Genomic DNA, 11,085 nt, shown 5'->3' with positions numbered 1-11,085 from the left:
TCAAAGATTGAAGTAAGAAGATGGATGCTACTTAACCCCTTTACCAACAAGGATAAAGATACTAAGATAGACTTTGAATTTCCTCTTATACCACAAACAAGAAAGTTAGATAAATAACAAGAAAATAAAGATTTAGATTTTGACACCACAAGCTAGAATAAAGCTTGATAAGTCGCAAAGTTCAAGTAAGAAATTAAAGACAAAATTCCTCATAATAAAACTCAAACAAAGTTATAATTCATATATCAAATTCAATCATGCTCAAAAGAAAGAAAAAAACTTGTTTATATAGAGTACAAGTCCATGCACACACTACTAAAATAGACTCACACACATAGGCTTACTTTTACTCTTAAATGGCCTTAGTAACCACTACCCACACTAATAGCCATTACTTGGTATTAATTACCCCATTAACTTGTACATGGTGGCTCTTAATAACCACTACCCACATTGATAGCCATTACTTGGTATTAATTACCCTATTAACTTGTATATGGTGGCTACATGTAACCTTAATTGTTATTAACACAAAAACAAGTTAAATATTATTCCTTGGGCCTCCATGGATGCCTTATTAGGTTAAAATTCTTGGGCTTTCCAAATGTCCCTAATTAAACCCAATATGGCTTGTTGAAGCTTCTTGGATTTGGACCTTGTGATTGGGCCTTCTTGTACTATTAATGGATCTTGGATCTCTTTAAGCTTTAAACTTGGATTCACATTAATAAATATATCCCTCTTACGAGAATGTTCTCATATTAAAAAATTTACCCCTTCTACGATGCTGTTTTGTCATATTAAAAAATTTATCCGTTTTCCGAGTCTGTTTTCTTAGACTCTCAATTACACTACTTTTACGGGATTATTTTCTCAGATTCATAAATACACACGTTTTACGAGATTTTTTTAGATTGACAAATATACCACTTTTATGGGGTTGTTTTCTTATATTATAAAATTAACCCATTTAAACGGTTGTTTTCTCATACTCACAAATATACCCCAATTACGGGGTTATTTTCTCTGATTGATAAATATCTCCATATTGTATGGTTGTTTTATAATATTTATAAATATAGCCCTCATACGGGGTTGTTTTCTCATGTTAAAGAGTTTACTATTTCTACGAGGCTGGTTTCTTAGACTCTTAATTACAGTATTTTTATGGAGATGTTTTCTCCGATTCATAAATACACACATTTTACGGGATTATTTTCTTATATTGACAAATATAGCACTTTTACGGGGTTGTTTTCTTATATTATAAAATTAACCCATTTAAGAGGTTGTTTTCTCATATTATAAAATTAACCCATTTAAGGGGTTGTTTTCTCATATTCATAAATATACCATAATTATCGGGTTATTTTCTCTGATTGATAAATATCCCTGTATTACGGGGTTGTTTTCTAATATTTATAAATATACCCCTTTTACGGGGTTGTTTTCTCATATTAAAAATTTTACCCCTTTTATGAGCCTGATTTCTCAAACTTGCAATTATAGCACTATTATGGGGTTATTTTCTCAAATTCATAAATATACCTGTTTTATGGGCTTATTTTCTTATATTGACAAATATACCCCTCTTACGGGGTTGTTTTCTCATATTCAAAATTTACACCTTCTACGACGCTGTTTTCTTAGACTCGCAATTACACTACTTTTACGGTTTTTTTTCTTATATTCATAAATATACACGTTTTATGGGGTTATTTTCTTATATTGATAAATATACCATTTTTACATAGTCATTTTCTCATATTAAATTATTAGTACTATTATGGGATTGTCTTCTCAAATTTATAAATATACAAGTTTTACGGGGTTATTTTCTTATATTGACAAATATACCGCTTTTACGGGGTTGTTTTCTCATCTCATAAAATTAACCCATTTAAGAGGTTGTTTTCTCATACTCACAAATATACCAAAATTACTTGATTATTTTCTCCGATTGATAAATATCCTCGTATTACGGGGTTGTTTTCTCATATTAAAAACTTTATCCCTTCGACGAGGATGTTTTCTCATATTAAAAAATTTACCCGTTCTACGAGATTGTTTTATTAGACTCGCAATTACACTACTTTCACAAAGTTGTTCTCTGAGATTCTTAAATCTACACGTTTTACGAGTTTATTTTCTTAATTGATAGATATACTATTTTTACAGGGTCGTTTTCTCATATTAAATTGTTAGCACTATTATGGGTTGTTTTCTCAAATTCATAAATATATACGTTTTACGGGATTATTTTCTTATATTGATAAATATTCTCCTTTTACGAGGTTTTTCTCCCATATTATAAAATTAACCCCTTTAAGGCGTTGTTTTCATATACTCACATATACCAAAATTATGGTGTTATTTACTATGATTGATAAATGCCCCTGTATTACGGGGTTGTTTTCTCATATTAAAAAATTTCTCCTTCTACGAGGCTATTTTCTTAGACTCGAAATTACACTACTTTTACTAGATTATTTTCTCACATTCATAAATACACACCTTTTATTGGATTATTTTCTTATATTGACAAATATACCACATTTACGGGATTGTTTTCTCATATTATAAAATTAACCCATTTAAGAGGTTGTTTTCTCATACTCACAAATATACCATAATTACAGGGTTATTTTCTCAGATTGATAAATATCCCCGTATTATGATATTGTTTTCTAATATCTATAAATATACCCCTTCTACGAGGATGTTTTTTTATATTAAAAAATTTACCCGTTCTACGAGATTGTTTTCTTAGACTCGCAGTTACACTACTTTTACGGAGTTATTCTCTTAGATTCTTAAGTATACACGTTTTACGGAGTTATTTTCTAATATTGCCAAATATACCCCTTTTACGAGGTTTTTCTCCCATATTTTAAAATTAACGCCTTTAAGGGGTTGTTTTCTCATACTCACAAATATACCAAAATTGTGGGGTTATTTTCTCCTATTGATAAATATTCTCATATTACGGGTTTGTTTTCTAATATTTATAAATATTCTTTCTTTACGGGATTGTCTTCTTATATTAGAAAATTTACACCTTGTACGAGGCTATTTTCTCATATTAAAAAATTTATCCGTTCTACGAGGCTGTTTTCTTAGACTCTCAAATTACACTATATTTACGGGGTTGTTTTCTGAGATTCATAAATACATATATTTTACGGGATTATTTTCTTATATTGACAAATATACCACTTTTACGGTGTTCTTTTTTCATGTTATAAAATTAACCCATTTAATGGGTTATTTTCTGATACTCATAAATATACCCAAATTACACGGTTATTCTTTGCCATTGATAAATATTCCCTTATTACGAGATTGTTTTCTAATATATATAAATATACCCCTTCTACGAGGCCGTTTTCTCATATTAACAAATTTACCCGTTCTACAAGACTTTTTTCTTAGACTCGCAATTACACTACTTTTGTGGAGTTCTTTTGCCATATTCATAAATATACACGTTTTACATTGTTATTTTCTTATATTGATAAATATACCACTTTTATGGGTCATTTTCTCATATTAAATTATTAGCACTATAATGAGGTTGTTTTCTCAAATTCATTAAACTACACGTTTTACGGGGTTATGTTCTTATATTGACAAATATAACCCTTTTACGGGGTTATTTTCTCCATTTAAGGGGTTGTTTTCTTATATTCACGAATTTACCCAAATTACGGGGTTATTTTCTAATATTTATAAATATACCCCTCTTATGGGGATGTTCTCATATTAAAAAAATTTACCCTTTCTACGAGCCAGTTTTCTCATATTAAAAAAATTACTAGTTCTACGAGGCTGTTTTCTTAGACTCTCAAATTACACTACTTTTACGGGGTTGTTTTCTCAGATTCATAAATACAGACGTTTTATGGGATTATTTTCTTATATTTACAAATATACCACTTTTGTGGAGTTGTTTCCTCATATTATAAAATTAACACCTTTAAGTGGTTGTTTTCTCATACTCACAAATATACCAAAATTACGGGGTTATTTTATACGATAGATAAATATCCCCATATTACGGGGTTGTTTTCTAATATTTATAAATATACCTCTCTTACGAGATTGTTTTCTCATATTAGAAAATTTACCCTTTCTACGAGGCTGTTTTCTCATATTAAAAAATTTACCCATTTTACGAGGTTGTTTTCTTAGACTCGCAATTACACTACTTTACGGGGTTATTTTCTCAGATTCATAAATACACACGTTCTACGGGATTATTTTCTTATATTACCAAATATATCACTTTTACAGGGTTGTTTTCTCCTATTATAAAAGTAAACCATTTAAGGGGTTGTTTTCTCATACTCACAAATATTCTAAATTACGGGGTTATTTTCTCCGATTGATGAATATCAACGTATTACGGGGCTGTATTCTAATATTTATAAATATACCCCTCTTATAGGGTTGTTTTCTCATATTTAAAAATTTACCCTTTCTACGATGTTATTTTCTTAGACTAGCAATTAAACTACTTTTAAGGAGTTGTTTTCTCAGATTAATAAATATACACGTCTTACGATGTTATTTTCTTATATTGATAAATATACCACTTTTACGGGGTCATTCTCTCATATTAAATTATTAGTACTATTATAGGGTTATTTTTCAAATTCATAAATATACACGCTTTAAGGGGTTATTTTCTTAAATGGATAAATATACTCCTTTTACGGAGTTGTTTTCTTATATTATAAAATTAACCCATTTAACGAGTTGTTTTCTCATACTCACAAATATACCAAAATTACGGTGTTATTTTCTCTGATTGATAAATATCCTTGTCTTATGGGGTTGTTTCCTCATATTAAAAAAGTTAGCCCTTCTACGATGTTGTCTTCTCAAACTCGCAATTACAATACTTTTCGGGGTTGTTTTCTCAGATTTATAAATATACACGTTTTACGAGTTTGCTTTCTCAAATTCATAAATATTCACGTTTTACGAGGTTATTTTCTTATATTGACAAATATATCCCTTTTACGAGGTTGTTTTCTCATACTCACAAATATACCACAATTACGGGCTTATTTTCTTGGATTGATAAATATCCTTGTATTATAGGGTTGTTTTCTAATATTTATAAATATACAACTCTTACGGGGTTGTTTTCTCATATTTAAAGATTTACCCCTTCTATGACATTGTTTTCTTAGACTCGTAATTACACTACTTTTACGGAATTGTTTTGTCAGATTAATAAATATATATATTTTATGGGGTTATTTTCTTATATTGATAAATATTCCAATTTCTCGGGGTCGTTTTCTCATATTAAATTATTAGCACTATTATGAGGTTGTTTTCTCAAATTTATAAATAAACGCGTTTTACAAGGTTATTTTCTAAAATAGACAAATATACCCCTTTTACTGGGTTGTTTTCTTATATTATAAAATTAACTCATTTAAGGGGTTGTTTTCTCATACTCACAAATATAGCAAAATTACGGTGTTATTTTCTCTAGTTGATAAATGTCCCCGTATTATGGGATTGTTTTCTCATATTAAAAAAGTTACCCCTTCTACAAGGTTGTTTTCTCAGACTCGTAATTACAATAATTATACGGGCTTGTTTTCTCAGATTCATAAATATACACGTTTTATGAGGTTGCTTTCTCAAATTTATAAATATACACATTTTACGAAGTTATTTTCTTATATTTACAAATTTACACCTTTTACGGGATTGTTTTCTCATACTCACAAATATACCACAATTACAGGGTTATTTTCTCTGATTGATAAATATCCCTGTATTACAGGGTTGTTTTCGAATATTTATAAATATACCTCTCTTATGATGCTATTTTTTCAGACTCGCAATTACAATACATTTACGAGGTTGTTTTCTCATATTCATAAATAAACACGTTTACGGAGTTATTTTCTTATATTGATAAATATACCACTTTTACGGGGTAATTTTCTCATATTAAATTATTAGCACTATTATGGAGTTGTTTTTTCAAATTCATAAATATACACATTTTACGAGGTTATTTCTTATGTTTACAAATATACCCCTTTTGCAGGGTTATTTTCTCATATTATAAAATTAACCCATTTAAGGGATTGTTTCCTCTAACTCACAAATATATAAAAATTACAGGGTTATTTTCTAATATTTATAAATCTATCCCTCTTACGGGGTGGTTTTCTCATAATAAAAAATGTACCCCTTCTACGAGGCTGCTTTCTCATATTAAAAAATTTACCCATTCTACGAGGCTGTTTTCTTAGACTCGCAATTACACTACTCTTACGGAGTTATTTTCTTAGATTCACAAATACACACGTTTTACGAGATTATTTTCTTATATTGACAAATATACCACTTTTACGGGGTTGTTTTCTCATATTATAAAATTAATCCATTTAAGGGGTTGTTTTCTCATAATCACAATTATACCAAAATTATTGGTTATTTTCTCTGATTGATAAATATCCCCATATTATGTGCTTGTTTTCTAATATTTATAATATTTAAATATTTATAAATATTTAAAAAATTTGCCCCTTCTACGACGTGGTTTTGTCATATTAAAAAATTTACCCGTTCTACGAGGCTGTTTTCTTAGACTCTCAATTACACTACTTTTACGGGGTTGTTTCCTTAGATTCATAAACACACACGTTTTACGAGATTATTTTCTTATATTGACAAATATACCACTTTTACGGGGTTATTTTCTCATATTATAAAATTAACTCATTTTAGGGGTTGTTTTCTCATACTCAAAAATATACAAAAATTAGGGGGGGTTATTTTCTCTAATTGATAAATATCCCCGTATAATATGGTTGCTTTCTAATATTTATAAATATACCCCCCATACGAGGTTGTTTTCTCATGTTAAAAAGTTTACTATTTCTATAAGGCTGTTTTCTTAGTCTCTTAATTACACTACATTTATGGAGATATTTTCTTAGATTCATAAACACACGTTTTACGGGATTATTTTCTTATATTGACAAATATACCACTTTTACGGGGTTATTTTCTCATATTATAAAATTAACCCATTTAAGGGGTTGTTCTCTCATACTCATAAATATACCACAGTTACGGGGTTATTTTCTCTCATTGATAAATATCCCCGTATTACGGAATTGTTTTCTAATATTTACAAATATACCCCTCTTACGAGGCTGTTTTCTCATATTTAAAAATTTACCCTTTCTACGACGCTGTTTTCTTAGACTCCCAATTACACTACTTTTACGGAGTTGTTTTCTCAGATTTATAAATAAACACGTTTTACGAGATTATTTTCTTATATTGAGAAATGTACCACTTTACGGGGTCGTTTTCTCATATTAAATTATTAGCACTATTACGGGGTTGTTTCTCAAATTTATAAATATACACGTTTTACGGAGTTATTTTCTTATATTGACAAATATACCCCTCTACGGGGTTATTATCTCATATTTAAAAATTTACCCATTCTACGGCGCTGTTTTCTTAGATTCGCAATTACACTACTATCACGGAGTTGTTTTCTCAGATTTATAAATATACATATTTTACGGTGTTATTTTCTTATATTGATAAATTTACCACTTTTACAGTATCATTTTCTCTTATTAAATTATTAGCACTATTATGGGGTTATTTTCTGAAATTCATAAATATACACGTTCATTATGGGGTTATTTTCTTATATTGACAAATATGCCCCTTTTACGGGTTTGTTTTCTCATATTATAAAATTAACCCATTTAAGAGGTTGTTTTCTCATACTCACAAATATACCAAAATTATGGGGTTATTTTCTCCGATTGATAAATATCCCCATATTACGGGATTGTTTACTCAAACTAAAAAATATACCCCTTCTATGAGGCTTTTTTTTTAGATTCGAAATTACAATACTTTTACGGGGTTATTTTCTCATATTATAAAAATTAACCCATTTAAGAGGTTGTTTTCTCATACTCACAAATATACCAAAATTACGGGATTATTTTCTCCGATTGATAAATATCCCTATATTATGGCGTTGTTCTCTAATACTTATAAATATACCCTTTCTATGAGGTTGTTTTCTCATATGAAAAAATTCACCCGTTCTACGAGACTGTTTTTTAGATCCGCAATTACACTAATTTTACAGAATTGTTTTCTTATATTCATAAATATACACGTTTTATGGAGATATTTTCTTATTTTGATAAATATATTACTTTTACGGGGTGGTTTTTTCATATTAAATTATTAGCACTATTTTGGGATTTTTTTCTAAAATTCATAAATATACACATTTTACGGAGTTATGGGGTCGTTTTCTCAAATTAAATTCTTAGCACTATCATGGGGTTGTTTTCTCAAATTCATAAATATGCACGTTTTACGGGGTTATTTTCTTGTATTGACAAATATACCCCTTTTACGGGGCTGTTTTCTCATATTACAAAATTAACCCATTTAAGGGGTTGTTTTCTTATTACATGCTTTGGTTGAGAAAGACCTTCTCTTGTTAGAATGTTCGTGCCCTAGGGAGAAGGTCATAATTGATGAAAGCCCGATCAATAAATATCCCCATATTACGGGATTGTTTTTTAATATTTATAAATATACCCCTTTTACGGGGTTGTTCTCATATTAAAAAATTTACCCCTTCTACGAGACTGTTTTCTCATATTAAAAAATTTACCTGTTCTACGAGCCTGTTTTCTTAGACTCTCAAATTATACTAATTTTACGAGATTGTTTTCTCATATTCATTAATACAGACGTTTTATGGGATTATTTTCTTATATTGACAAATATACTATTTTTATGGGGTTGTTTTCTCATATTATAAAATTAATCCCTTTAAGGGGTTGTTTTCTCATATTAAAAAATTTATCCCTTCTACGAGGCTGTTTTCTCATATTAAAAAATTTACCCCTTCTACGAGGCTGTTTTCTTAGACTCGTAATTAGACTACATTTATGGAGTTGTTTTCTCAGATTCGTAAATATACACGTTTTATGGGGTTATTTTCTTATATTGATAAATATACTACTTTTACGGGGTCGTTTTCTCATATTAAATTATTAACACTATTATGGTGTTGTTTCTCAAATTCATAAATATACACGTTTTACGGGATTATTTTCTTATATTGACACGGGGTTGTTATCTCATATTTAAAAATTTACCCATTCTACGATGCTGTTTTCTTAGACTCGCAATTACACTACTATTACGGAGTTATTTCTCAGATTCATAAATATACATATTTTTGGGAGTTAATTTCTTATATTGATATATTTACCACTTTTATAGGGTTGTTTTATCAAATTCATAAATATACACGTTTTACGGAGTTTCTTTCTTGTATTAACAAATATATTCCTTTTACGGGGTAGTTTTCTCATATTTTAAAATTAACCCATTTAAGAGATTGTTTTCTCATACTCACAAATATACCAAAATTATCGGGTTATTTCTCCGATTGATAAATACCCACATATTACGTGGTTGTCTTCTAATATTTATAAAAATACCCCTCCTATGGGGTTGCTCTCATATTAAAAAATTTACCTCTTCTAAGATGTTGTTCCCTCAGACTAAAAATTTTACCCGTTCTACGAGACTGTTTTTTTATACTATCAATTACACTAGTTTTATGGGGTTGCTTTCTCAGATTCATAAATACATACGTTTTAGGAAATTATTTTCTTATATTGACAAATAATACCACTTTTATGAGGTTGTTTTCTCATATTATAAAATTAACCCATTTAAGGGGGTTGTTTTCTTATACTAAAAAATATACCAAAATCACGGGGTTATTTTCTCCCATTGATAAATATCCCCGTATTACATGGTTGTTTTCTAATATTTATAAATATACCCCTCATACGGGGTTGTTTTCTTATATTAAAGAATTTATGCTTTCTACGAGGCTGTTTTTTTGACTCTTAATTACACTACTTTTACAGGGATGTTTTCTCAGATTCATAAATACAGAGATTTTATTGGATTATTTTCTTATATTGACAAATATACGACTTTTATGGGGTTGTTTTCTTATATTATAAGATTAACCCATTTAAGGGGTTTGTAACACCCTTTAGTTATAATAATAATTATATATATATATATAAAAAAAAAAAAAAAAAAAAAAGGAAAACTTTTTTTCCCTCCCCCTCCTCCTTTTCCTTCCTCCCTTCCTTCTCCCTCCCCCCGTCTGTCTTCTTCCCACTTACTTCATGCCTTATTTCATGGCGGCCAGTCGCCCGAGCGCCTTCCTCCCTTCCGCGCTTTCTGCGGTTCCTTCCCTTTCCTCCTTCCATGAAGCGTTAGCGGGAAGGTGAGGAGTTCTTGTGGATTCGGCCTCTTGAAATGTTTCGTCACAGGCGCGAGGTCGGACTCCACTTTGAAAACCTTGAGCAACCCTTCTCGGTGAAATCCTTGGCGTGACCTTGAAAGGTGTCGCGTGGCGTGACTTTCCGTACGATCCGCCGCCTTCCGGCCACTTTCCGGCCAAAACTCTTGTCCTTCCGGGACTCTCGCAACGAGCTTGGCGTAGGCGGTTAATTAAACCTTTATTGCGGACCCGGTGTTTTACGGGCCAGCGAAATATTTTAATTTTCAACTTCGGTATAATTTTATTAGACTCCGAAAATTTTGTTATAATATTAGAAAGTTATTGAGGCTATTAATTGCTTGTGTTGGGTAGTTTAAAAATAAATCAAATTGAATTGTTTGGATTGTGGTGTTTTGGGTCGGAAAATATTAATGCAGTTCTTGTGGCTCCTGTTATTAATTTCCGGCATGTCCGATATGTTTTGGCAGGTCTGGACCCGTTCTGGGGTAAATATCCGTAATTTGGGGAGGTTACTCAAATTTTGAAGAATCCTCGAGTCCAATTTAATTCTAGGCGGTCGACCTTAGGGTCTAAGTTTAGGAAAAATGTTCGAATGTCTATTAATTGTATGTCTTTTGTTATTAGATAATTCAGCCTTCACTTGACTCCACGTGGAGCAGGTATGGAAACGCATCAATCTGTGAGTTAAAGTCATTTAATCTTTGCGCTATTGCTAATCC

The sequence above is a fragment of the Ricinus communis genome, chromosome 9 (genome assembly GCF_019578655.1).
Source record: "Ricinus communis isolate WT05 ecotype wild-type chromosome 9, ASM1957865v1, whole genome shotgun sequence".
NCBI lineage: Eukaryota > Viridiplantae > Streptophyta > Magnoliopsida > Malpighiales > Euphorbiaceae > Ricinus > Ricinus communis.
Note: the sequence above shows the minus strand (reverse complement) of the source record.